This window comes from Thalassophryne amazonica, chromosome 3 (assembly GCF_902500255.1).
Source record: "Thalassophryne amazonica chromosome 3, fThaAma1.1, whole genome shotgun sequence".
NCBI classification, from domain to species: domain Eukaryota; kingdom Metazoa; phylum Chordata; class Actinopteri; order Batrachoidiformes; family Batrachoididae; genus Thalassophryne; species Thalassophryne amazonica.
The window spans coordinates 58105151-58132323 of NC_047105.1; positions in this window are offsets into that span (position 1 = coordinate 58105151).

Consider the following 27173-nt stretch of genomic DNA (forward strand, 5'->3'; position numbering starts at 1 on the left):
CACCTTTTTCTGCATTATCAGCTCTTCAATTTAGCATTTTTGTGCATTGCTGTAGTGTAGTTTTTATTATTGACATTTAATATTGTGTTATTGTAATTTATTTTGTTTTGTGTTTTGATTCCAGAGAAAGCCATATATAAAAAGTTATTCCAATTATAAATGCATATTTTTTGATATATATGAGGGAAAATTGAGACATTTTTACTCTTACCTGTCAAAAATGCCACTTCAAAAGGAAAAATATACAGTGCACCCTGAAAGTATTCACAGTGCTTCACGTTATCCACATTTTGTTATGTTACAGCCTTATTCCAAAATGGAGTAGATTAATTTTTTGTCCTCAAAGGTCTACTCACAACACCCAATAATGACAACATGACTTTTTTTTTTTTTGCCTCTCTGTCAGAGGCACTGATGACATCTCTCAAGTTTGACAGCTGCACAGCACAGGGCACTGGACTGACTACAAAATGCCACGGCTGAAGCTGATGCAGCACACTGCAGTCTGTTTTGGAGTATGCTCTACCAGGAAGACGGGCCCACTGATGGCATGAGGGACTGAGGCTGGCCCTGCATCCCAGGGTACTGGATGACCACACAAGGAATTGTGCCACAGACACAATTGCTTGTGTGGTCATCTCAATAATAGACTGTTTTTGATGCTATTCTGGTTTTCTGCTTCTTGTTTCTTCATCTTTGTAAAAACTATATCAAAGCCTTGTAACTGTTAGAATGACCTATGCAGTGGGTCATCCCTCTCTGTCTGGTCTGCTTGCGGTTTCTTCCTCAACATCATCTGAGGGAGTTTTTTTCTTACCACTGTCACCTTTCTCGCCTGTCCTTTCTCTTGGGGTTGGTAAGGTTAGACATTACTCGCATGAAGCGCCTTGAGGCAGCTTTGTTGTGATTTGGCGCTCTATAAATGAAATAAATTTAAATTGAAGAACTAATTAGGACCTACTCTGCTTCACTTTTGCAGTCTCACAGGAGTTAGTTCCACACAGAGCAGATTGGCTGCTCTGCATTTGTATTAAAACTAATATAATATAATGGCCTCTGAAAATGGAGAGAATGTACATAAAAGTAACTGTAATTTGTAAATAGTTAATGTGGTAATTAACCAAGATCTGACTATATTCAGAGTTGACCACACCACCTGTTGTCCTCTTTAAGACTACTGTCTTATTTTAGGAGATGTATTAAAAGTAATTTAATTCTTTTGTTGTTTGGTTTGAATTATTTATTTTTTACTGAGGCAGCATAAGGGGGTATTATACATCCTGCAATTAAACATTAAGAAAATATCATTAGTAAGCACTTTTGTGATGAAGTCATCTTATTTGGCAGCTGTGGCTCCGGTGATGGAGCAGGTTGCCGGTGTACGAAGAGATCAGTGGATCAATTCCTGGCTACTTCTCTGTGTCACGGTGTCCTTGAGCAAGAGATTAAACATAAAGTTGCTCCCAGTCCCAAAACTGAGTAGACTGGATGACTAAAAACATTGCAAAAAACAATCAAAGCACTAACAAAGTGTAAAAAGGAGACATGAGTCAGGCTTTATAAAACTATTACATGATACAGCTATTGAAATAAGTTAATTTACAATAAATCCTTCAATATTCATTGTAGATCATTAGAATCATTTTGCAAAGAGTTACGTAAAGACGTGGCATAGGATATTGTACAACCCCAATTCCCATGAAGTTGGGATGTTGTGTAAAATGTAAATAAAAACAGAATAAAATGATTTGCAAATCCTCTTCAACCTATTTTCAATTGAATACACCACAAACACAAGATATTTAATGTTAAAACTGATAAACTTTATTATTTTTGTGTAAATAATTGCTCATTTTGAAATGGATGCTTGCAACACATTTCAAAAAAGTTGGGACGGGGCAACAAAAGACTAGGAAAGTTGATGAATGCTCAAAAAACTCAGAGTGTCATGATTGGGTATAAAAGGAGCATCTCCAAAAGGCTCAGCCATTCACAAGCAAAGATGGGGCGAAGATCACCACTTTGTGAACAACTGCGTGAAAAAATAGTCCAACAGTTTAAGAACAATGTTTCTCAATGTTCAGTTGCAAGGAATTTGGGTATTCCATCATCTACAGTCCATAACACAATCAGAAAATTTAGAGAATCTGGAGAACTTTCTACACGTAAGCGGCAAGGCCGAAAACCAACACTGAATGCCCGTGACTTTCGATCTTTCAGGTGGCACTGCATTAAAAACTGACATCACTGTGTAAAGGATCTTATCGCATGACCTCATGAACACTTCAGAAAACCATTGTCAGTTAACACAGTTTGTCGCTACATCTACAAGTGCAAGTTAAAACTCTACCATGCAAAGCAAAAGCCATACATCAACAACATCCAGTAACACCGCTGTCTTCTCATTTGAAATGGACAGATGCAAAGTGGAAAAGTGTGCTGTGGTCTGATGAGTCCACATTTCAAGTTGTTTTTGGAAATCATGGACGTCGTGTCCTCCGGACAAAAGACGAAAAGGACCATCCAGATTCTTACCAGCACTAAGTTCAAAAGCCAGCATCTGTGATGGGGTGTGTTAGTGCCCATGGCATGAGCAACTTACACATCTGTGATGGCACCATCAATGCTGAAAGGTACATCCAGGTTTTGGAGCAACACATGCTGCCATCCAAGCAATGTCTTTTTTCAGGGACGTACCTGCTTATTTCAGTAAGACAATGCCAAGCCACATTCTACACATGTTACAACAGCGTGGCTTCGTAGTAAAAGAGTGCGGGTACTAGACTGGCCTGCTTGCAGTCCAGACCTGTCGCCCATCCCTGGTTCTCAAGACCAGGGACCTAAGTGGCTCTACTCGACTCTTTTATACTCTTCTATTTTACTCTTCCTTTTTAGAAATTTAGATATACCTTAGTATACTAGCATCCACCTTAGAAATGGAATATAATATATAAAATATACCTTACTGAATTTTCATCAAGCAAGAATGGAAAAGAATTCCACCCACAAAGCTTCAACAATTAGTGTCCTCAGTTCCCAAATGCTTATTGAGTGTTATTAGAAGGAAAGGTGATGTAACACATGGTAAACATACCACTGTCCCAGCTTTTTTGAAACGTGTTGCAGGCATCCATTTCAAAATGAGCAAATATTTGCACAAAAGCAATAAACATTAAATATCTTGTATTTGTGGTGTATTCAGTTGAATATAGGTTGAAGAGGATTTGCAAATCATTGTATTCTGTTTTATTTACATTTTACACAAGGTCCCAACTTCACTGGAATTGGGGTTGTAGAACCAAAGCATTTCATATTGGTTTGTTCAGATGTCATCATATTCCATATATTGTGTGTGTGTTTTATGGCCATTCTCTGGTTGGATTTTGCAGGCTACAATTAGCTAAATATTGTCATTTTATCATTGTGTGGAAGGGACGAGAAATGTGTCAGTGCAATTCTGAAAAAATAATATATTAAGGGTGTGTTCAAGGTGAAGCAAGGGTCTGACAGTGTGTTGAGTGTGAAGTTAAAAATTGAAGGGGTGATGATAAATGTCATCAGTACATATGACCCTGAAGTGGATTGTGAGATGAGAGAAAAAGATTTCTTGATCAACTTAGATGAGGTGGTAGAGAGTGTTCCCAATGAAGAAAAAGTGGTGACTAGAGGGGATTTTCATGGGCATGTCGCTGAAGGGAGCAGAGGTAATGAGGAGATGATGGGTAGGTATGGTATCGAAAAAGAATGGAAATGGCTATGGTGAATACTTATTTTAAGAAGAAAGACGAGGACGTGGTGACATATAAGAGTGTAGATGGAATGCACAGGTTGACTACATTATCTGTAGGAGATGAACCTGAAAGAAACTAATGTGGTGGCAAGGGAGAGCGTAGCTAGACAACATTGGATGGTGGTTTCTCAGAAAACACTGGAGACAAAGAAGAAGAGTGAGAGTTGAAGCAAGGATCAGATGCCAGGCACTGAAAGATGAAGTTGTGGGAAATTCATGGAGGAGGTGAGATTCATAATGGGTGGAGGTGAAGTGATACTACAGATGTGGTGAGGGAGACAGCTTGGAAGGTACTGGGTGAGTATGATATCTGGACTGAGGAAGGAAGACAAGGAAACCTGGTGATGGAATGAGGATGGACGGGAAAGTATAAGGAGAAAATGGTTGGTGAAAAAGAATTGGAGTAGTGGGAGAGATGAAGAAAGCAGACAGGAGTACAAGGAGATGTGGTGTAAAGTAAAAAGACAAGTGGCAAGACTAAAAAAAGAGGACATATATGGAGCTGTATATGAAGTGAAACACCAAAGAGGGGAAAAATAAGTAACAAAAAGACAGGAGGTGGGAGTGGAGGTGGCAGAGCTGAAGATGCTGTGATTTTCTTTGGGAGTAACCATGATAGACTGGATTAGGAATGAGCCTATCAGAGGGACAGCACATGTGGGACAGTTTGGTGACAAAGTCAGAAAGGAGAGACTGAGATGGTTTGAGTATGTGCAGAGGAGGAATGAAGGGAATATTAGAAGAAGGATGATGAGGATGAAGTCACCAGGCATGAAGCCTTCAGCTGAAGTTTTCTTCAGTCTGGTTTTAGGAAGCAACATAGCACTGTTGCTGCTATTCTAAAGGTTTTGTGTTTGATTGTGTAATGTACTGTTATGTATTATAAAAAATATGTGTTTGAGGCATTGGATTCTAAACTGTTCTGTGTTGCATAGGTAGAAAATTGCACAAAAGCTCCACATAATGAATTAAATTAAATTAGAACAATGCAATGACAGGATCCCCCTTCCCAAACATTTCTGCTGCTTTTGACAAGTAAGCAGCAACCATGTTAGTTTGTTTACACTGTAGGACATCATTCACTCTGTCTCCAAGCTCGAGCCACCAAGATGGTGTACAAGTCAAGAACGGTGATGAGTGGGAGACCGCGTTCAACACCCCTCTGGGACATTTTGAACATCTGGTTATGCCATTCGGCCTTACGAATGCTCCCACAACTTTTCAAGCCCTGGTTAACGATGTCCTTAGGGATTTCCTCAACCGGTTTGTGTTCGTCTATTTAGACAACATTCTGATCTTTTCCAACAGTCACCAAACATACCCCCTGTACTGTTTAACTTCTGACTGTGATGAAATGGGTTCCACATATGAGGGAACCGATTCCTGTTCCTTAATGTTGAATCTGGTAAATTTGCGGTTTATAAGGAGTAAAACAAATCCTCTGTCTCTAGTAGAATCAGAAGAATACCATAGTATCATACTGAATTGCAGCTTCTTATTTTCTATTTAGTAGTTCTATTCCAGCGGCAAATTGTAGCACGGTCTGCACATATTTATATATTTATTTGCCTTATGCACATCAATTTTTATGCTGGCTGTCTTTTAGTGGTTTCTCTTGACGCTTGTTTTTAGTAAGCTTGTGAGTGCCTGGTTGTGTCTGTGTTATGATTTTGTTTTACATTTGTTCTTTGTTAGTGTTTTCAGGGTTTTCATTGTTATTGTTGTTCTTGACTAACATAGACGCCCTTTTCTGTTTGCTGCAAGACAAATCTACCAGTGGGTACAAATAAAGTCACCTGAACCTTGTGAGAAACTGAATCACCATCAAATACATATCAAATTGCATCAATCTGGGAATAGGGATGAATCGTATCGCATAGTATCGTCAGTATCGTTACGTATCGCTATATGTATCGTATCGCTGGTAGTGTATCGAGGTACGTATCAAATCGTTGTCAGTGATGAGATTGACATGCCTAGTGCGCCCCAGTCCATTGTGCCCTCCAGCTGATACCCCTCCTCCCACCCTGCTTGTGGATGGGCATCCTGCCTGGACCGTGCGGTGGATCTGGGATGTTTGTCACTGGGACAGGGGATTTCAGTATCTGGTAAACTGGGAGGGTTATGGACCTGAGGAACGCTCCCGGGTGTCACTGGGCCTCATCCTGGACCCCTCCCTCCTACAGGATTTCTATCGGACCCATCCAGGCAGGCTTGGTGGGTTGTCTAGGGGCTCCTGTTGACGGAGAGGGAAACGGGGTTACTGTTGTACTGCCTTGGTGTTTGCTCTGTTCTGCTCCTCCTCCCCTTCTGTTTTGGCACGCACCGCGTCACGGAGCTGATTATCTTCACCTGTCCAGTACTCATCAACACCTGTATTAAAGCCAGAAACTCCATTTTCGCATTGTGGTACCTGGTCTCCTAATCTAGTAAGATAATCTCTAAATTCCTATCCCCATGTTTTTTAACTTCTTGTTGTATGCTTTGTCTCCAGTGCCACCATCCACCTGTCAGTTCCATGGCAGCCACCTTGTCCTGGTCACCTGTCACCACGTTGTTCTGATCTAGCCTGTGTCTCCTGCCTCCGGTGTCTTCACCACATTTCTATATTCCTTTATGGGTGATTCTTTAACTACGGGCACTATTGGCCTTGTAAATGTAATTTCCACCACACCATTGCCTTACAATATAAAGCGCCTTGGGGTAACTGTTTGTTGTGATTTGGCGCTATATACATGTGCTCTGATGTCACTGTTTATCTCCATAGAAACTACCCAAACAATCTTTCATACAAACTGTTTAAAGGGACATTACAGTGTTGTGGTGGAAATTACTACATTTTGTTTAAAAAAATCACAACAGTTGTATGACATTGAATACCCCAATTATGTTTTGATTATTTTACTGATATTTTATTGAGATATTTTAAAACATTAGAAAAAACGTTTTTTTTTTAACCATTCATTTTTATCATTTAAGATCAAAAGTCTGGGTGTGGGACAAGCACAAAACGGCAATATTTGCATATAATGATGCTGAAAAAAGGTGAAAAAGTCTGTCAAGAAAGATGACTTTAAGCTTGCTTTCAGCTTGTTTTCATCTTGGAATATAGTACGTGACATTGGATTAATATACATGCTGTTGGATTAAACTGGACAGTGTTTGGTACTTTCCCGGAGTAAGTGAGGTCATACCGGACTTTTCCATTACAAATGGGGAGGCCCATGGAATGAACTCAGTGGTGAAGACGATGGAATATGTCTAAGATGATTCTAACATAACAAGTATGATTAAATGAACTATTAATGTAATAAAAGTAAGAGTTGATTAGAAAAAGTATGTTACAAATAAGTGAAATGAATGGATGAAGAAGTTGTTTTTCATTGCAGTCAGAAGAAAGAGGAAGTGAAGAAGTTGTTTTTAGTGCAGAGTTAGAGAAAAGAGGAAGTTAGTGATGTCGCAAGCAGAGCAAGAGAAGCTGATGATATGATTAAGTGATTATGAACTGATCAAATGATTAAGATGAAAATGAATAATAAGGAATGAAAATGTTGTATATGATCATATGAATTGTTTTTATGTGAAAGAGAGTTGTAATGAAATGATTGAATATGATTGATGTGATTCTAAAGACATGATTTAGAAAAACAAATTCTCAGAAAGTTGTAATGAAATGATTGAATATGATTGATGTGATTCTAAAGACATGATTTAGAAAAACAAATTCTCAGAAAAGTTGAAGTGTTAACAGAAAAGAGGAACTTGAGAAATAAGTTACTGGCCAAGGGCCGCAGATGGCTTCCAGTAAGGGATGGAGAAGGGAGGAGGTTTTGAGTCACCATCGTCCCCATGGTAACCAAGCTCATCTAAATACAAAGTATATAAACTGTTAAACTCCAGGAAACGGGGTTATTCTTCCAGGGAGAGGTGCTGTTGTCACTTCTCCCCTGCTACGAGGAGATCACAAGACTTGACCATCTTGTGAGCAGCAATTGGAATCGTGGAGTGAGAGGATTGGAGCCATAAGAGATCATTTGAGAGAGTTTTCAACTCCCACTCAGGCCGTCCAGTCACGGAGTAGCAGAGCATTGGAGAATAATCACTGGCCTTAAGTCTGAGTGAGGAAGTTTCAACGTTTTCTCTCTCAAGGAACATCACAGCATACCAGAATGGATTAGATCAACTTTTGGTTGATTGAAGAAGGAATAAACTCTTATGTGGATTAATTTCATGAAGGATTACAACATCACACAAGGATCGTGGTCAGCTAACAACTAATAGCTGATGAAGAGGAAATCAAGTTCATCGAACTGGGGATTTTAACATAAAAAAACCTCCTTCCCTCACTCCTAGAAAAATTGTTAAGAAGTTAATCCAGTCCAGTCAAAGTAAGATCAGACAGCATTATTGAATTAAAAACAAAAATCTCTGCCAATCATTATTCTGATTATATTTGAATTACTGTTGTGAAATTATCATCATATAACCTATTTTGATTATGTTGTCGGCACTTGCAAAACCTGCAATAAATTTCCAAGCATGCAGTTAAAGTGTTAAGGCTCGGACATTGGATTTATTGATGCTTCTTAAGGTGTAAAAGTTAAAGCTTATTGGGTGTACAACATCAAAAAGTGCTCTAAAAGGTTAGTCTGGTTTTTAATGAAATTAACGCATCCTGGGGACTCGCTGTACGAGTCACTAAATTCAAAATCTAGCAACATTCCAAGAGCCCTGATCCATAAGAGGAGAGCTGCCATTAACGGGCGTGGCCGGCTCGTATCCTGGTTCCAGAGAAGGCTATTCGACCGGGGTGCGAGATCAGCGTCAGCGGGGTGGACATCCGGATGGAGGCAGTGAGCGGCTAGACGAATCTCCTCGCCACCAGCTTGAACAGCCTTTGTGCAGCCCTGCCGGGTAATACCCGTGGAGACACGAAGGTCGGACCCCAGAGACGGAGAGCTGGTTTTAGTACACAAACGCACTCATCCGAGGGTGAGCGTGTGCCGCGTGTATCTAAAAAAATAATAACGGGATCTGACACGTGGCGCCTGAACAGGGACCTGACGAAGTGTAGTCGGGTCCGAGGAAGAATCCTGGCCAAAGGAGAGTCTTTGCCATTGGGTAGGTTGAAAGCCCCTGAGTGGATCACCAAAGGAGACAGTGTTGTGGAGAGTGTCGGCTGATGGCCTGTATAGGTCCAGTAACGGCTTGAAACATATCTGTTTTCCAGAGGTGTGAAAATTTGGAGGCGACCACCAGAAGGACGAAGTAAAGACAACAGGAGCAAGTATCCCAGGGAGCTGGGATCAAGGACGAGAAGCAGACGTGTCACTGCTGGATCATCTGAACTGGGACGAGAAGCAGATGGAGATAGCCTGCTGGATCGTCACGAAACGACGAGGAAGGGAAGCAGGCGAGGGAGCCTGCTGGATCGGATCGTCAAGAGAGCAGGTATGAGAGTATACCGTGCAAAATGGTGATCTACAAGAGAGAATAGGATCATCAACCCGTGAGATTCCTGAGGGGAGAAGCAGGAAAAGGAGCAACTGATTTGGAGTTAACCTCTGGAATTAGCGCTGAATAGCCAAGTAGTCTGTCACTCATCCCTGACTCAAGGCGCCAAGAGAGGCTTTGCGAGGCAGACGACTCGAGACGACAAGGACCATAGCTGAAGTCAAGGAGACGACAGTGGTGGAATCGACAATCTCAGCAACCGAGAGAATAAAGAGAGGATAATCAGTATGAAACAGTAAGGTTAGTGTTAAAAATAAGCAGTGAAAATATGGCTGAAGAAGAGTCAGGACCCGTAGTAACCCCTGAATCCGAACATGACGAGGAAAAAGAAGTGAATATTCGGCCACACAGAATGGTACTGTATGGACGAGGATATGATTCTTGGGCAGAAACAGTTCAAAAATATGTCAGAGATCAAAGTGTAGAAACTGATGAAGAAAGTTTCAAAGAAGCTATGGTAGGAACTATACACACATTAGGGATATATTATCCAGGTCAGCATAAAGAGGGGCAGATCCTGGCCATTTTGGAGAGCCCACCAGTCCCAAAGGACAAGACGGGGACCAGAGAGTGGCTTGAGTGGTGGTGCAAACTTCTCGGAGAAGAGTGGAAAAGAGGACAAATCACCACCTTAATAAGTCCTGAGAAAAGTTATGACTCCGTAGTAAAAATGACAGCTGGGTTGTTGGGAGTAGAGACGGTCCTGGTTGATGTTAAAGCAAAATCAGCATCCGTGTATGCTGAGTTTAAGTCCATGGCAGAACGGCTAAAAGGGTTAGGAAGAATGCTTAAGGAACAATATCCTATAATGGAAGATAGGAATGGAAGTCAGTTCTTCGACAATGAAGACGAGAGCAAGATAGATTTCCAGGCCGAACCCGAACGAAGTGATGAGGAAAACAAGCCAGAGGAAAGTGGAGATGAATTGACATCCCCGGGAGGTCCTAATTCTGGAGTAAATGGTCAAGAATACAAAAGCCCGGACCAGCTCCACACAAGCTTTGACCCGGTTTGGCAAAATTTGCCCTTAGGAAGTGTGAGAGGAACAACCTTAACAGTTAAAAAACAGACAGAACGCTTAGTTGAGCAGGAGAAAAGATGAAGAAGCCTTCAAGGAGTATCTGGACAGATATTCCATCAATCGCCGGAATGTGGGCCCAGAAGCTTGGGACAGCTTAAATCTGAAGAATGTGCTCCCGGACCGAGTTACCATATTAAAGAGGAAGGGCGCTCGCAGGAAATCTTTAGAAAATCTAAAGCAAAAACCCACCATGTATACACTGAATCTGACTACATGGAGGACTTGAACCCTATGCCCGAAGGAACCAAAAAAATGATGACCCAAGATGGAAGACGGGCATATCATTACTTTGGCAGTCCTTGGGATATAGATGGAGATAGTCTCATTGTTTTCACAAATCACAGACTGAAAATTGCCAACCGAAAATTCCGAGCAAAGCGGGCAGGCAAAGAATACCAAGAGGAGCTTAAGAACATAAAGGGGAGAAGTCTGGACGGAAAATCGATGGTGATAACAAGCGCACCACGAATGGATTATCATGCACTCATACATGTGCCCTTTGAAAGCTACCCAGGGAGAGAAAATTCAATCGAATACACGGAGAAAATGTTGAAAACTCTGGGAACAGCTATTGATTTGGCTAAAGAACGCCAGCATCAGCGAGTGGTGATATGTGTGGACGGATTACGATCTGGACATATGACATGGGAAGAGGCAGAAAAGGTTGCCATGGCAGCCGTGAACCTACACATGCATACCCCAGGAGTATGGGGATCAATGAGAGAAATAGTGGTGGTCACTAGCAATGAGCAGGAGCAAGATCGAGTGAGAAGGTCACTTGAAGCGGTGAACCTAGGGCCAAATAGAACAGGTCAAAAGAAGGGTGCAGTTGGAGCAAGTGGAGTGGCAACTAGTCCCCCATTAGTGATGCAGCCCATTCCCATGGTGACAAGTGAGAAAAGATCAGTACATGCTGTAGGAGTGCAGCGATTAAGGATTAAAACCCCACGACCAACATTAAAACAAGTTGCAAGTGGGCTCCAGACTATCATACACTCGACAGGCTCCCAATCTCGGATGAAAGAGCCTTTCCAGGCTCCTCCACCGGATAATGGAGAAGAGGATCCTATATTCATTCCTTTACCAGTCGGAAATACTGAAGCAACTGGGGCACCCCGAAAGTCAGAACAAAACGGGGACCCACAACCACAAGACCCAAGTCCTCCCCATGAATCTGATATGGATGAGGACCAGGAAAGAGAGTCTGAAGAGAAGATCAATCCACAAGACTCAGAAGAGGATGAACCGCTATCTGTGGTAGGGGAAAGAGAAGTCTCACGCCCAGAACTATGAACTGGACGTTACAGAGGACGAAAGAAGGAAGTTCGGGGGTATAATGTGCGTGTAGCCTCTGAGAGAATTGCAAGAGATGTCAGAGTCAACCCAGTGGAGACCCGAGATAAGCGACAAACCTATGCTCCAGAAGTTGGACAAACTGGGTATGACATCCCAGAAGAGTGGATAGAGCGACAAGATGAAAAGAAAACTCTCGAGGTAACAGCTACTGTTGGAGAGTGGGCTAATATACTAATGTGGCCTTTCTATCCTACATTAACTGCCTGTAAAGAGTTAACAAATAACTTCAGAGTCGCCTATTTAGGCGTTGCCCATGATGTGATGTTGAGAAAATTAAAAACAGCAGCTTTACGCTGGTCACGGCAAGTGTTGAGAGAAACCAATGAAGAAAATCTGGATGATGAGGGAGAAACAATTCCACCATCGTCAGGATTACAAGCAAGCCTCCCAAATCAGAACTTTCCCGCTGGATCTAGAGAGCAAAGTCTGCCAGCAATTCAAGCTGAAATTCAAGCAGACGGCAGGGAATTCCGTGAATTCAAGAAATTAAAGATGCTGGTGAGAGAGAAAGAACCAAATGAAGACCTAAAGGACTATTTGAAAGAAGTGTGGCCCCTTATTGACAGAGCTTCGAACAGTGAAGAGGGTAAATCTATGTGGCTAGCCCAAGTTACCAGTCAACCCATCAGTCGGGGTGAACCAGCACGAAACCATTATGCCAGGTTAGTGTTGGAAGATCCCAACGATGAAGATTCCCATATTGCTCGAGCTAAAGCTGGACTAGACAAAGGTCAAACATTGGTTCAAGTTTGGCATGGGCTGAAACAGACGATTTTGCCACAACGCTATGTTAGGGCACTGAGAGAGGTCACTAAAGGAAGAAGAGGGGAGATAACCTTTGTGAAAATGCCCATAGACGGCACTACAGTCCCACAAATGGATGCGGTGGTAAAGAGCTGGGATTTGGAGCAGCAGTTCTATGAAGAAAAGAGGAAGAAGGAGAGCACACCGAGATCAGGACAAAAACCGGTGGGAGTGGAGAAAAGAAATTCAGTACCTAAACCACCACCTCCTCAGTCACATCAAACACCACAGAGGAATAATCAAAGGCCTCCAGCTGGACAATGGAGCTCTCGGCCGAGAGGTCCATCACCTCCACCACCATAATCGCGACCTACACCTGCACCTCGTAGTGGTGGCTATCTCCCTAAAGAGGAGTACGACAAATTAACTCCAGAACAAAGGAAAACCCTCCAGGAAGTCCGCCAAGCTACAGCGGCGGCTGGAGGGCAGAAGAAGTAATGGCTTCGGAGGCGCGGGTCACGCTAGACCATGCCTACTGGGAAGGGGACGATATCTACACTGATGTGGATGGAGAACCGTAACTGGTGGACACGGGAGCAGAGGTGTCCATGACCCGCAGAAACCTTGTTACCATAGGATACCTATTGATCCAGTATGCAAATGGGGCAACGGAGAGAACACCATTTGGAATATGGAAAGGGATAGTTTGGTTAAAAGGCCCCTTTAATTTGATATCAGTCAAGGATTTGAGAGAATTGCATCGGCCCAAAAGACTTCGAACTCTAATAAGACGACGAGTGAAAAAATTACAAGCAAGAGTTGTACGAATGGGTATAACTCCAATTGGAAAGAGTCCGGTAAGCTGGTACAAAGAAGTGGATGTACCGGCTGTCACAGAAGAAAAAATTGAAGAAAGTGATTTCTCTGAAGTAGGGAAAGAAAAATTGAGGGAAATTATCTCCGAAGCTAAAGTAGCACGATTTAAAAATGATTGTGGAGATTTGGGGACTAAACACATTCATGTCATCGAAGGAGGAGTACATCCACCGGTGCGACAATATCCCTTGAACCCTGGAGCGGTTGAGGAAATGGATAAAATAGTAAAAGAATTGGAAGCTTTGGGGATCATTCAAGTGGAATTAAATCCGATCACTAACAGCCCCATCCAAGCAGTTAAGAAGCCAGAGTCGGCAGGAGGAGGCTGGAGACCAGTAATCAACTTCAAGGCTCTCAATCGACGAACAATAGCCAATAAAGCAAGTTTGATAAATCCCCAAGGAGCACTGAAAACGCTCCAAATTAAGAAATACAAATCATGCATTGATCTGGCAAATGGATTCTTTTCCCTGCGATTAGCAAAACAGTCACAAGGGAAAACAGCATTCACACATAAAGGGAAAAGTTATGTGTGGCAACGACTCCCGCAGGGATACAGAAATTCACCAAATGTGTTCCAAGCAGCAGTAATGGAAATATTGAAAGATTTGGGAGTAACAGTCTACATCGATGATGTGTTTATCGCAGATGATGATGAAAATGAACACCTAATGCAGCTGCAAAAGGTGATACAGAAGCTCACAGAAGCTGGATTAAATCTCAACCTGAAGAAATGTCAGTTTGGACAATTCCAGGTTAACTATTTCGGATTCCAGGTATCATCCGACCTGGGACTCTCAGAAGTATACCGAGAAAAATTGAGTCAGATTAAACCACCTCAATCTGAGAATGACCTACAGAAAATATTGGGACTGTGTAACTATGTGAGAGATCTGACTACTCTCCTGTTAGTCGAAATAAGCTGTGAAGAAGAGGATTCGGTGGTAAAAGTGAGCAATGAAGGAGGGGGTATGGTAACATTGTGGAGCTATACTCTGTCTTCGATTGAGAGAAAATATCCACCGGAAGAAAAAGAACTGGCAGTCCTGGCTAGATATTGGAGTGCATTAAAAGAACTTGCACAAGGTCAGGGAATAAAAGTTATCACTCAAAGCCAAGGCCACCGGTTCCTAAGGAAAGGAACTATTGAGAGTACTAAAGCCACAAATGCCAGATGGAGAAGGTGGGAGGACATCCTGCTAGACCCTGAGCTGGAAATTGGGCCAAACCAGTCGGCAACAAAAAAGTTACCGAAGGAGAGGCAACTCCCTATGGAGCCATACGAATGGACTATGTGCACTGATGGGTCGAAAAAGGGTACAGACAATATAGCTTATTGGGGCTATATTCTGAAGTATCAAGATAAGGAGAAATATCGTCGAAAAGGTCAAACGCCAGGGAGTGCCCAAGCTGGAGAAGTTACCACAATACTGGAAGGACTCTTGGAGTTAAACAAGAGGAAAGTAAAAAGGGCTAAAGTGGTTACAGACAGTCATTACTGCGCACAAGCCCTGAAAGCGGACTTATCCATTTGGGAAGAAAATGGATTCGAGGGAGCTAAGGGGAAGCCTGTAGCTCATATGGATTTGTGGAGGAAAATAGCCGAGTTGAGGCTAACAATGGACTTAGATGTGGTACATCAGAAGGCCCATGTAAAAGAAGGAGCACACTGGAGCGGGAAGGAAGAAGTGGACCGCTATGTGCAGCTGAGAAAAGTCATCGTTGTCGGGATCGAGAAGTGGGAACAGACACCCAAGGGAAGGGTAGTTCCAAAAGAGTCCGTGAAAGAAGTGGTGCTGGCCGTACATGAAGCGCTTGGCCATGCAGGCACCATTCCCACACGGAAGGAGCTGGAGAAGCTGCAACTTTGGATTCCGAGAAACCAAGTCTGCCGAGTCCTCAAAGACTGTGAGGTATGTGGTCGATACAATGCAGGGTGACGAGGACAAAGGGTGGATGGTTTCACCATAAAGAGTACTGTTCCATGGGGATCAGTATGCATGGATGTTGCCGGGCCCATGGGGGTGACCGGTAAGAAAGGAGAAAAGTATCTGTTGGTGCTTGTGGACTCTATGTCAGGCTATGTGACTGTTAAGCCTGTGAGAAAAGCCAACGGCAGCAGTGTGATCAGCATGTTGGATCAAGTGTGTTCAAATCTGGGGATAGCTAGGGAGCTGAGAACGGACAATGGGACACATTTCCGTAATGCTCAGGTCGACCAGTGGTGCCAGAAAAATGGAGTAATGAGAATTTACTCGCCCCCATACACCCCACAAGCAAATGGAGTTGTGGAAAGGGCTATTGGACTGGTGAAAAACTGGATTGGAAAAAATGCTAACACGAAGGAATGGAGTACTAAGGCCCTGGAAATTGGACAGGCCCTGAATGACCGCCAACGTGCCGGCAGGCCCACCCCTTCGCAAGAACTGAACCAACGCCCATTTTCGACACCGGAAGTGGGGCGGAGTCAGACTGAAAGGGACAGAGAACCAGAACCAAAGATCCCATTCAAGGTTGGACAGAAGGTGTGGGTGAGAGCTCGAGATCACCCAACCAACACTGCTGTTAAACCTAAGTATGAGACCACAGATACAGTAGTGAAGATACTGGACAGTAACACAGTAGAGTTGAAGAGGAAAGGAATCCAAGGAGTGGAGCAGCTGAAGCCAACTCCTAACTAGACGAAACCAGGAGCTAAACATGGCCAAAAACACCCAAGATCTTCCACCCTTCATCAGAATGGCCACTGTCAATGGGGTGGTTGCCTTAAGAAGAACAAGAGAAGGCCTCTGGGCAGGCAGAGCCCTGAGGATACTATATCATGCAAAGAAAGGATTTTTATCTAATGAAAAGGAGTTATTACAATGGAAAAAAGTTGAGAATCACTGTGTGGTTTGCCGTGGAGAAGTACAGCTGACGGTCCAATGGTCGGGACCTGGGGTTAGAAAACCCCCAATTCCAAATGGGGCAAAAAATGAATTCAAGCAATTACTTCACAAGCCGGTGAAGGTTTTGGATGCACTTGTATGTGGGTTATGCCGACTAACCCACTTGCCAAGAATAGTCTTTTACACCCAGTGGGACTTACGTGGAGACAATGTGGATATGCAGGTGTGTTCATGCTATTGGAATGGACGTGACATTGAGTATTGCCTGGTGTGTAAAGCGAGAACTCATATGGGAAGACTACTGCATGTGGCAAAAGCAGATGGATGACAAGTGAGAAGGTTTTTAGACCCTCTGAGGACCTTTCACACCGATGAAACCTGTTGGGCTAATCCTGCAGCAACAACTGCTCTTGATCAAGCTGAGAGGAATCAAGGCAGTGGTAATGTGAGTCCAACGGCCCCAAGTGTCTATTTGATGTTGGACACAGCTAGAGCAGGAGGAAGTGACCAAGCTGCAGGAGGTAGTGAACGAAAGCCGTCTTTGTTGCATGAAGCTATACATCAAAGTTGGTCCCAGGGTCCAGAGTATGGGCAAACTTATGACCCTCCAATAGATGCAATGCAAATTCCACTGGTGTTCAGAGTGTATAGAGATCCGGAGCGACCCGGATATACAGACATGATGGAAGGACTGACAGATGATCAACAGCAAAAAGCCCAAGAAGAAGGATGGATCGGCCCTTGGGAATTGACAACTTGGGCAAAATTGATAGAAGAAGTTCTAAAAAACCCAGAAATTCTACTGGAAGATGCAGAAGAGGTGCCACAAGAAAAAGGGGGCAGGGAAACCCTCCTGTATTATTTTACCACTGGATTAGACCCCTGGGGAAATAAAGCAGCAAAACCAAAGAAGAAGTCAGCCGAGTACCACGTGACACCCGAAGAATGGGTGAGGAAAAGGAGGATACAGTCTAGAGGGGGAGTAGCTAGCAGAGCGGACACTCCTAGTAGGCCGGACCAAACAATTAGGGTGCGGCTCACAGTGCTGATGGTGTTGGTTCCCTATGTGGGGGTTTATTCTGTCGGAGCACACGTTGAACTCCTGGAGGAACAGCAGCAGTCGTTAGACCAACCGACTCAAGGTGAGGAAAAATCAAGAAAGTCTCGGAATCGCTGTTTCCCTCCATTTTCCGCGGGACAAGGAAGAAGTAAAAAGAAGCGGCTGTTTGCAAAATGTCGCAAGGACCAAGTGTAAATAGAGTACCCATTATTAATAATCAAGGAAGACTTGGACCCTACATACAAAGTGACCTCGGTGCTGAGAAACTATACTTAAATTGGCCAGAAAAAGATTTTGAAGAAGAAGACTGGGAACTAGCATCTAAAGGATATTTTGTCACACATTATGAATATAAAAGAGATGCCGAATTAACAGAGACAACAGGACAAAAACTACTCGCTGAATGAGTGCTAAGCGATGTAGGTCTGCGGCATTGGTATGTGGAAGGACGACGAAGAATGCCCCAATCGGTTCCAAAATGTCCAGACACCTACCCATGGATATTAAATGTGGTTTACCTACAACTCAGAGACCTAAGATTCACATTGAGATGGGGGATTAATTATGTCGAGCCACTTCAAGGAGTCTATGTTGAAATATACCTTAACCAGTGCTTGATCTGGACGACAAGCCCCAACATGCAACGTCAATTGAACAGACGACTACAAGACCCAAGATATCCCGTATTAGATAACCAGACATTAAATTTGAGAGTTTTCGATCAACCCCTGGCCTGTATGAGCTGCCTACCCCCAACCATACCAACAATTTTTGTAAATCAAGACTTCTTCTACCTGTACAGAAGAGGAGTCTGGAACTGTAGTCAAGCAAGAAAAATTCAGCTTCAAATTGAGCCCAAGGATCAAGAAAACAAGCCTATAGTTCCCCTTTATCTAGCCCTATCACAAACCAGGTATTCTGGACACCAGTTTTGGCAGCATTGGCAAGATCTATGGGACTATGTACCCCTACATCAAGCACAGAGGATCCCTGAGGGACCCTTCCCTAAACCTGACAGAATGATTGTTACGATGTGGAAGTGGGCGTGGAAAGGAATGGATTCAGAACTTAAACACCCATCTCCCATCTACACTCATCTCTCTAAGAGACAACTATTCCCTATGGTGGTGTATCTTGGCAGAAAGAGAAGGAGACCGATGGCGGAGTAACAACTCACTCTGAATCATGCTGCAGACCTTCAAATTGGATGAAAATAATGTAAATAGTCTACGCTCCGGGCCGAGAGGACTTACACCATATTTGGAATTACCCTACAAGAAAATATGTTTAAGCTGGCCGCAAAAGGATTACAAAGAAAAAGGATGGTTGCTGGGAACAGGAGGATACTTTGTAGATAATGACTCATATAAAAGAACTGCTGACCTTGCAGCGCCTGGAATATACACTCCTCTGGAAGCTATCGTGAACAAAGTTGGACAACACTGGAATTGCCCCGGGGTCAGATGGAAGTTTTACCCAATACCCCGATGTCCAGACTTATACCCCTGCATCTTAAACGTGGTGTATGTACAGAAAAGGGGCTACAGATTTAAAATAAGATGGGGACCTAATTATGTTGATCCATTACAGGGAATGTATGTGGATATTTGGCTCGGATCTTTCCAGATTTGGACCAGTAGTCCCTATATGTTTAAAAGACTTCAACAAAAAGAGGCACGTTCAACTTTTTATTTGATTGAGAACCAAACTTTGCCAATATGTACGACAGTACAGTACCTTGACATCGAAAAAGGCGGAAGTGTTCCGCCTATTAGAAGTGGATGGCGAACCAGAGTACTAGTGGGGCTTTGGCAACCCCCAAAGGCTATACTGATACGACTGGGCATAAAGTCGGGAAGAGGATTATTTCGGAGATCGACTCCTCTGTACTCTGTGATGGCACAGTATGTCTACAATGGAGCGGCATATTGGAACGCCTATGAGGATATCTTGCACCTACGTAGAGAATTGAATCCTGCATCTTCACAATGTTTCTTCACACCCCAGGGACCACCGCCTGAAATGAAGGAGGTGACAGTTGTCACTTGGAAATGGGCGTGGCGAGGACTAGATATTAGACTCCCATGGTCATCTCCCTTGTTAAACACTCTTCTTCAGCAACGAGCATCAAGTGTCCCTGGTGGGGGCACGAGACAAACAACAGCACCTAAGATCATCTATCTCCGAGATGGGAGAACCACAGGAAGACAGCGTGATCACCATGCAACCTCAAAGAATCAACGACAGACCAAGAGAAGGAGAATCTGGCATAGAAATGCCACTACTGCGACAACCTCAAAAGCAGGAGCCGCTGCCACCAGTACCAAGTGAATTCTACTACGAAAATGTTGGAATAAGGCAGCAGCAACAAAAGCGGCCTTGGAAGAAAAAGTGCCTCCAGTGTTGGAGTTGGATGGCCAGACTTACAGTATTATTAGTCGGCATTGCTGTACTTCTAGCTATCCTGTACCACTATGGTAGTACGCCCTGGACCTTAACCCATATCAGGGTCCAGTACGCAACAACTAAAACTTTTCAACAGACATGTTGGGGAGTTGAATCAAGAAACACCTACATGATATGGGATCAGAATTCTACAGAGACATGGGCAAAGATGAAGAACCTAACTCAGCAGATGCAAAAGAATAAGTGGCTGCAATACTTAAACGACAGTGGGGAATTTCCAACCGTCACTACCAATCACAACCTGACCACCGGAGCAGAAATCCTTCAAAACCTACAAGTGAGGGAGAAAGAGATTATCGTGGCGACCATCTTACGGTTAAAACAAAGAGAGCGAAGAGAAGTAGGCTGCACTTGGATAAGACCTGAACCTGGCGAGCCAGCCTGGTATTGCTCATGGGGATGCAGAGTACTACTGGGCTATCGAGCAGGATATTGGGAAAAAGAAGCTGTTTTTCCAGCATTACCAAGACATAATGTTTGCAGAATGATAATGCCTACCTGGAAACATTGGGGAAATTATAACCTCACCTGTGACAACACCCGCAGCAGAGTGCCGAAAGTGGATACTACATCTACAATAATCCCTCCGTTGAACAACGCTACCAACATGGGAGCAGGAATATCATACTCCAAACCAACTGCCATCTCACCAGTAGGATTGGTGGGATCCACAAAGATATCACCAACACAGAGAAAAACTAAACCATTCCCTACATCGCCAACACAAGATACCCAGCAAGTATTAGAACCAAAAGTTAAAAGTATCGATAACGTGATTAAAAATAGATGGAAGGAGATTCATGATTATTGTGTAAAAGAAAAAGTAGCAAAATTAGATAGATGTTATTGGAATCGATCTATTGGATGTAAATCCAATAGATCGATAGAGAGGGAGCAGCTCTCATTTCTAGAAATCTGGCCAATTTTTTTGGATCCTCCAAACTGTGACTGTCTAGCGTTGGGACCAGGAGGCAGAGCTGTGGTCTTATACACCTCTCTGCAGCTTCTCTCCCCCCTGCCATCCCCTTATTACCCCATCCCCGTAGAGACGGTGCCTGCTCCCAGACCACCAATAACTACCAAAAATCTATTTAAGCATAAAAATTCAAAAAGAAAAAATAATATAGCACCTTCAATTGCACCACAGACTAAAACAGTTAAATGTGGTCTATTAAACATTAGGTCTCTTTCTTCTAAGTCCCTGTTGGTAAATGATATAATAATTGATCAACGTATTGATTTATTCTGCCTAACAGAAACTTGGTTACAGCAGGATGAATATGTTAGTTTAAATGAGTCAACACCCCCGAGTCACACTAACTGTCAGAATGCTCGTAGCACGGGCCGGGGCGGAGGATTAGCAGCAATCTTCCATTCCAGCTTATTAATTAATCAAAAACCTAGACAGAGCTTTAATTCATTTGAAAGCTTGTCTCTTAGTCTTGTCCATCCAAATTGGAAGTCCCAAAAACCAGTTTTATTTGTTATTATCTATCGTCCACCTGGTCGTTACTGTGAGTTTCTCTGTGAATTTTCAGACCTTTTGTCTGACTTAGTGCTTAGCTCAGATAAGATAATTATAGTGGGCGATTTTAACATCCACACAGATGCTGAGAATGACAGCCTCAACACTGCATTTGGTCTATTGTTAGACTCTATCGGCTTTGCTCAAAAAGTAAATGAGTCCACCCACCACTTTAATCATATTTTGGATCTTGTTCTGACTTATGGTATGGAAATAGAGGACTTAACAGTATTCCCTGAAAACTCCCTTCTGTCTGATCATTTTTTAATAACATTTACATTTACCCTGATGGACTACCCTGCAGTGGGGAATACGTTTCATTACACTAGAAGTCTTTCAGAAAGCGCTGTAACTAGGTTTAAGGATATGATTCCTTCTTTATGTTCTCTAATGTCATATACCAACACAGAGCAGAGTAGCTACCTAAACTCTGTAAGGGAGATAGAGTATCTCGTCAATAGTTTTACATCCTCATTGAAGACAACTTTGGATGCTGTAGCTCCTCTGAAAAAGAGAGCTTTAAATCAGAAGTGTCTGACTCCGTGGTATAACTCACAAACTCGTAGCTTAAAGCAGATAACCCGTAAGTTGGAGAGGAAATGGCGTCTCACTAATTTAGAAGATCTTCACTTAGCCTGGAAAAATAGTTTGTTGCTCTATAAGAAAGCCCTCCGTGAAGCTAGGACATCTTTCTACTCATCACTAATTGAAGAAAATAAGAACAACCCCAGGTTTCTTTTCAGCACTGTAGCCAGGCTGACAAAGAGTCAGAGCTCTATTGAGCTGAGTATTCCATTAACTTTAACTAGTGATGACTTCATGACTTTCTTTGCTAACAAAATTTTGACTATTAGAGAAAAAATTACTCATAACCATCCCAAAGATGTATCGTTATCTTTGGCTGCTTTCAGTGATGCCGGTATTTGGTTAGACTCTTTCTCTCCGATTGTTCTGTCTGAGTTATTTTCATTAGTTACTTCATCCAAACCATCAACATGCTTATTAGACCCCATTCCTGCCAGGCTGCTCAAGGAAGTCCTACCATTATTTAATGCTTCAATCTTAAATATGATCAATCTATCTTTGTTAGTTGGTTATGTACCACAGGCCTTTAAGGTGGCAGTAATTAAACCATTACTTAAAAAGCCATCACTTGACCCAGCTATCTTAGCTAATTATAGGCCAATCTCCAACCTTCCTTTTCTCTCAAAGATTCTTGAGAGGGTAGTTGTAAAACAGCTAACTGATCACCTGCAGAGGAATGGTCTATTTGAAGAGTTTCAGTCAGGTTTTAGAATTCATCATAGTACAGAAACAGCATTACTGAAGGTTACAAATGATCTTCTTATGGCTTCGGACAGTGGACTTATCTCTGTGCTTGTTCTGTTGGACCTCAGTGCTGCTTTTGATACTGTTGACCATAAAATTTTATTACAGAGATTAGAGCATGTCATAGGTATTAAAGGCACTGCGCTGCGGTGGTTTGAATCATATTTGTCTAATAGTGTTATGTGTCGGACGCAGCTCGGAGAACCGACCAGCGTTTGAAGGACCCAGTATGAAATAAGCAGAGCACGGTACAAAGGCTAACTGAATTTAATACATAACAGTGAAAATGTAATAACAGAAAGGTGCGGCCTGGCGTGGTGCGCTCCCAGCAGCGCTAACGGTCCGGAGCCAGAAGCTGTTTCGGACCCAAGGACCCCGCCGACACCCCCCAGGTGGCCGCAACAACCGAGTCTGTGAAAGAAGGAACCATTATGTGAGTCCACACTCTACACACAGAACACTTAAAGGTGTACAAACAGCAAACACTTCCTGGCTTGATTACTGATCAGCTTCCCAACCTGCAGGCATGGAACATCCCGTTCACAAAACTCCACCGCAGTGGAAGCTGATACATGACTAACATACAGCTCAATACAATAAGGTGTGAGGGACACCACATTTACTGACTGTATAACTGTTAGTCACAAAATCCAACGTACCTCAGGAAGTGTGCTGACGAGCGTGAGACCTCACCCCCTCCTCTTTCACAGACCGTGCATCAAACCTGGACATTCTCAGCGTCCGCTGCTGATGAGATGGCTCCCAAGACGACGATCTCACCCGTCTGGTCACAAGGTCGAGTCTCTGGCAAATACACACTGTGCACTCCAGTCTTAAATGCCAACATGCTCCAATCCAGCCAGATGCACATCAGCTGTGAGTCCTGACGAGTCGCAGGTGATCAGGGTGAGGTCCTGACAGCCTCAGCAACACAGCCACTCAGTCCCAAATGCACGCCACCTGGGAGGAAAACAAAAAGACAAACAAACCGGCAGCCAGGCCCCCCCAGCCATATAACAAATAGATTACAGTTTGTTCATGTAAATGGGGAATCTTCTTCACAGACTAAAGTTAATTATGGAGTTCCACAAGGTTCTGTGCTAGGACCAATTTTATTCACTTTATACATGCTTCCCTTGGGCAGTATTATTAGACGGTATTGCTTAAATTTTCATTGTTACACAGATGATACCCAGCTTTATCTATCCATGAAGCCAGAGGATACACACCAATTAGCTAAACTGCAGGATTGTCTTACAGACATAAAGACATGGATGACCTCTAATTTCCTGCTTTTAAACTCAGATAAAACTGAAGTTATTGTACTTGGCCCCACAAATCTTAGAAGCATGGTGTCTAACCAGATCGTTACTCTGGATGGCATTTCCCTGATCTCTAGTAATACTGTGAGAAATCTTGGAGTTATTTTTGATCAGGATATGTCATTCAAAGCGCATATTAAACAAATATGTAGGACTGCCTTTTTGCATTTACGCAATATCTCTAAAATCAGAAAGGTCTTGTCTCAGAGTGATGCTGAAAAACTAATTCATGCATTTATTTCCTCTAGGCTGGACTATTGTAATTCATTATTATCAGGTTGTCCTAAAAGTTCCCTAAAAAGCCTTCAGTTGGTTCAGAATGCTGCAGCTAGAGTACTGACGGGGACTAGCAGGAGAGAGCATATCTCACCCGTGTTGGCCTCTCTTCATTGGCTTCCTGTTAATTCTAGAATAGAATTTAAAATTCTTCTTCTTACTTATAAGGTTTTGAATAATCAGGTCCCATCCTATCTTAGGGACCTCGTAGTACCATATTACCCCATTAGAGCGCTTCGCTCTCAGACTGCGGGCTTACTTGTAGTTCCTAGGGTTTGTAAGAGTAGAATGGGAGGCAGAGCCTTCAGCTTTCAGGCTCCTCTCCTGTGGAACCAGCTCCCAATTCAGATCAGGGAGACAGATACCCTCTCTACTTTTAAGATTAGGCTTAAAACTTTCCTTTTCGCTAAGGCTTATAGTTAGGGTTGGATCGGGTGACCCTGGACCATCCCTTGGTTATGTTGCTTTAGACGTAGACTGTGGGGGGGTTCCCATGATGCACTGTTTCTTTCTTTTTTTGCTCCGTATGCATCACTCTGCATTTAATTATTAGTGATCGATCTCTGCCCCCCTTCTCGGCATGTCTTTTTCCTGGTTCTTTCCCTCAGCCCCAACCAGTCTCAGCAGAAGACTGCCCCTCCCTGAGCCTGGTTCTGCTGGAGGTTTCTTCCTGTTAAAAGGGAGTTTTTCCTTCCCACTGTGGCCAAGTGCTTGCTCATAGGGGGTCGTTTTGACCGTTGGGGTTTTTCATGGTTGTTGTATGGCCTTGCCTTGCAATGTGGAGCGCCTTGGGGCAACTGTTTGTTGTGATTTGGCGCTATATAAGAAAAAAGTTGATTGATTGATTGAAATCTCAAAATTACATGGTGCTTACACCAGTTATTGATTTGATAGACAGGATTACTTGGAAACAAAAACAAGAGGCAAAACATGATGAATGGCTTAACGACACCTTTCCGTGGGTCTGGAGCGTTCCACTGATACATTTTGAGGGGAATTTTCCAAGGGGATACACGTGGACTGGGCATAGTTTGCGAGGTCCACATAAAGCAAAATTCTATGTGCAAAAACTACCAAAGCCTGATGAGCTAAGGTCAGTACCTCGGGATGATTTTAGTAAAATTGATCAATGCGTGGCGAATAGAATCTATGGAAGCTTACATGAGACAGAATACCATAATAATTTGGCTGAAGGTTCTGGTAAATCCCCCCGATGTCCCATAGACCAAATTAAGACAGGGAATTGGCTAAGATGGGTATATAACTGTACAAAGTTGTTACAGATTCCAACCATTAAGGGGACCCTTCAAGCATGACAGGAAGGAGTTAGGCGTAGTAAGGACATCACCTGGTGGGGAATGGAGAAATATGAAATTGAAGATTGGGTATTCCCCTGTTTAGATCAAAGTAATAATTACTGGGTTAAATATCAATACATCGCCACGGTCTACTCCACAGATAGAGCTACTTGGTCTGGTGTACTCTGGAGACCAAATCCTTATGTTACGCCACGGCCATGGAAAATGATTTGTAATAAACATAATACTATATGCACAATAAGCCTTGCCCGCCAAAATTGTAGAAAAGTTCCTGGCTGGGAAGAATATTGTGATGCTTACTATGACGGCGAGTACGACACTTACGGCCATCAAACAGTTTGGGAGAAAAACGGTGCTAACGAATGGATAAGAGCTTTCCCACCTAACGTTGGATGTGCCAAGGCTGTCCTGGGACATGGAATGTCGAAAAGGAAGCAGATCCTAGGCCACATAGTGCCATTTGTTGGAGATGCTTTGATAATGCTTGAAGAAGGCTATGCCTTCAAGAAAAGTCTATGTGAAGGACGAGAAATTGTCGGTTACGAATGGTTGGGACCCAATCGGATTTACAATAATGGTACATGTGAATCGCCTGCAGAACATTGGTTAAGCTGTGGAAAAGGAAGAAGTCGGCATGAATGTTCTTGGTGGGTGTTGGGTATTTTCGCCTCCAAACATTCTTAAAACCTTGATAAGACAAACAGAGTCAAGAAACACCAGTGAGACAGAATGTCAGGTTTAGCTCGTGAGGAGTGCAGACAGTCCGTACACGTAGTACCACTGAGAGCACTGAGGACTGCTGCACGCTCACTCTTTTTATTAGGAGAAGCCCTACCCACATTGTGAAACTTGTCCTAAAGGTGGGGGGAACATCGCATGACAAGTTTCCTCCCGTGATACAAAACATCTTATGGCACGTATGCCAATGACTGCAGCTGCGTGGAGAAACAGTTTCGTTTCCTTTTGTTTAGTCTTATCATTGACGGTCAGCACATCCTGTTCTCTGTGGTTGACCCAGCCACTAGCTGGGTGTCGGCTGCACATCCTGTTCTTGCAGGCTCGTCTGTTTGCACTTATCATCTGTTCTGCATCTGCTTGGAGTGTCCTGTTTTGACACAGTAAGCACTTGCGCAGCATAAAGTCATAAAAGTCACAACAGTCAAAATAAACAATGTAACAGATACCACACAACAGGCCTGTACAAATAAATGAATAAAGAGAAAGGTACAAATGTTTAACAGTGATAACTTATATACAAAATCTTTAACAGTGGGAAAGAACGCAAATAATCGCTGGAGGAATCATCACCACTTTTGCAGCAGAGACCGGAGAAGTCATTAAAGAAGGTCTCGAAGTAGTGACTGGTTGGATTGGACATTTGTTTGGATATCTTTGGCCCTATCTGTTAATCATAATAGGACTTATTATTGCTGCTATGTCATTCAAAGCGCATATTAAACAAATATGTAGGACTGCCTTTTTGCATTTACGCAATATTTCTAAAATCAGAAAGGTCTTGTCTCAGAGTGATGCTGAAAAACTAATTCATGCATTTATTTCCTCTAGGCTGGACTATTGTAATTCATTATTATCAGGTTGTCCTAAAAGTTCCCTAAAAAGCCTTCAG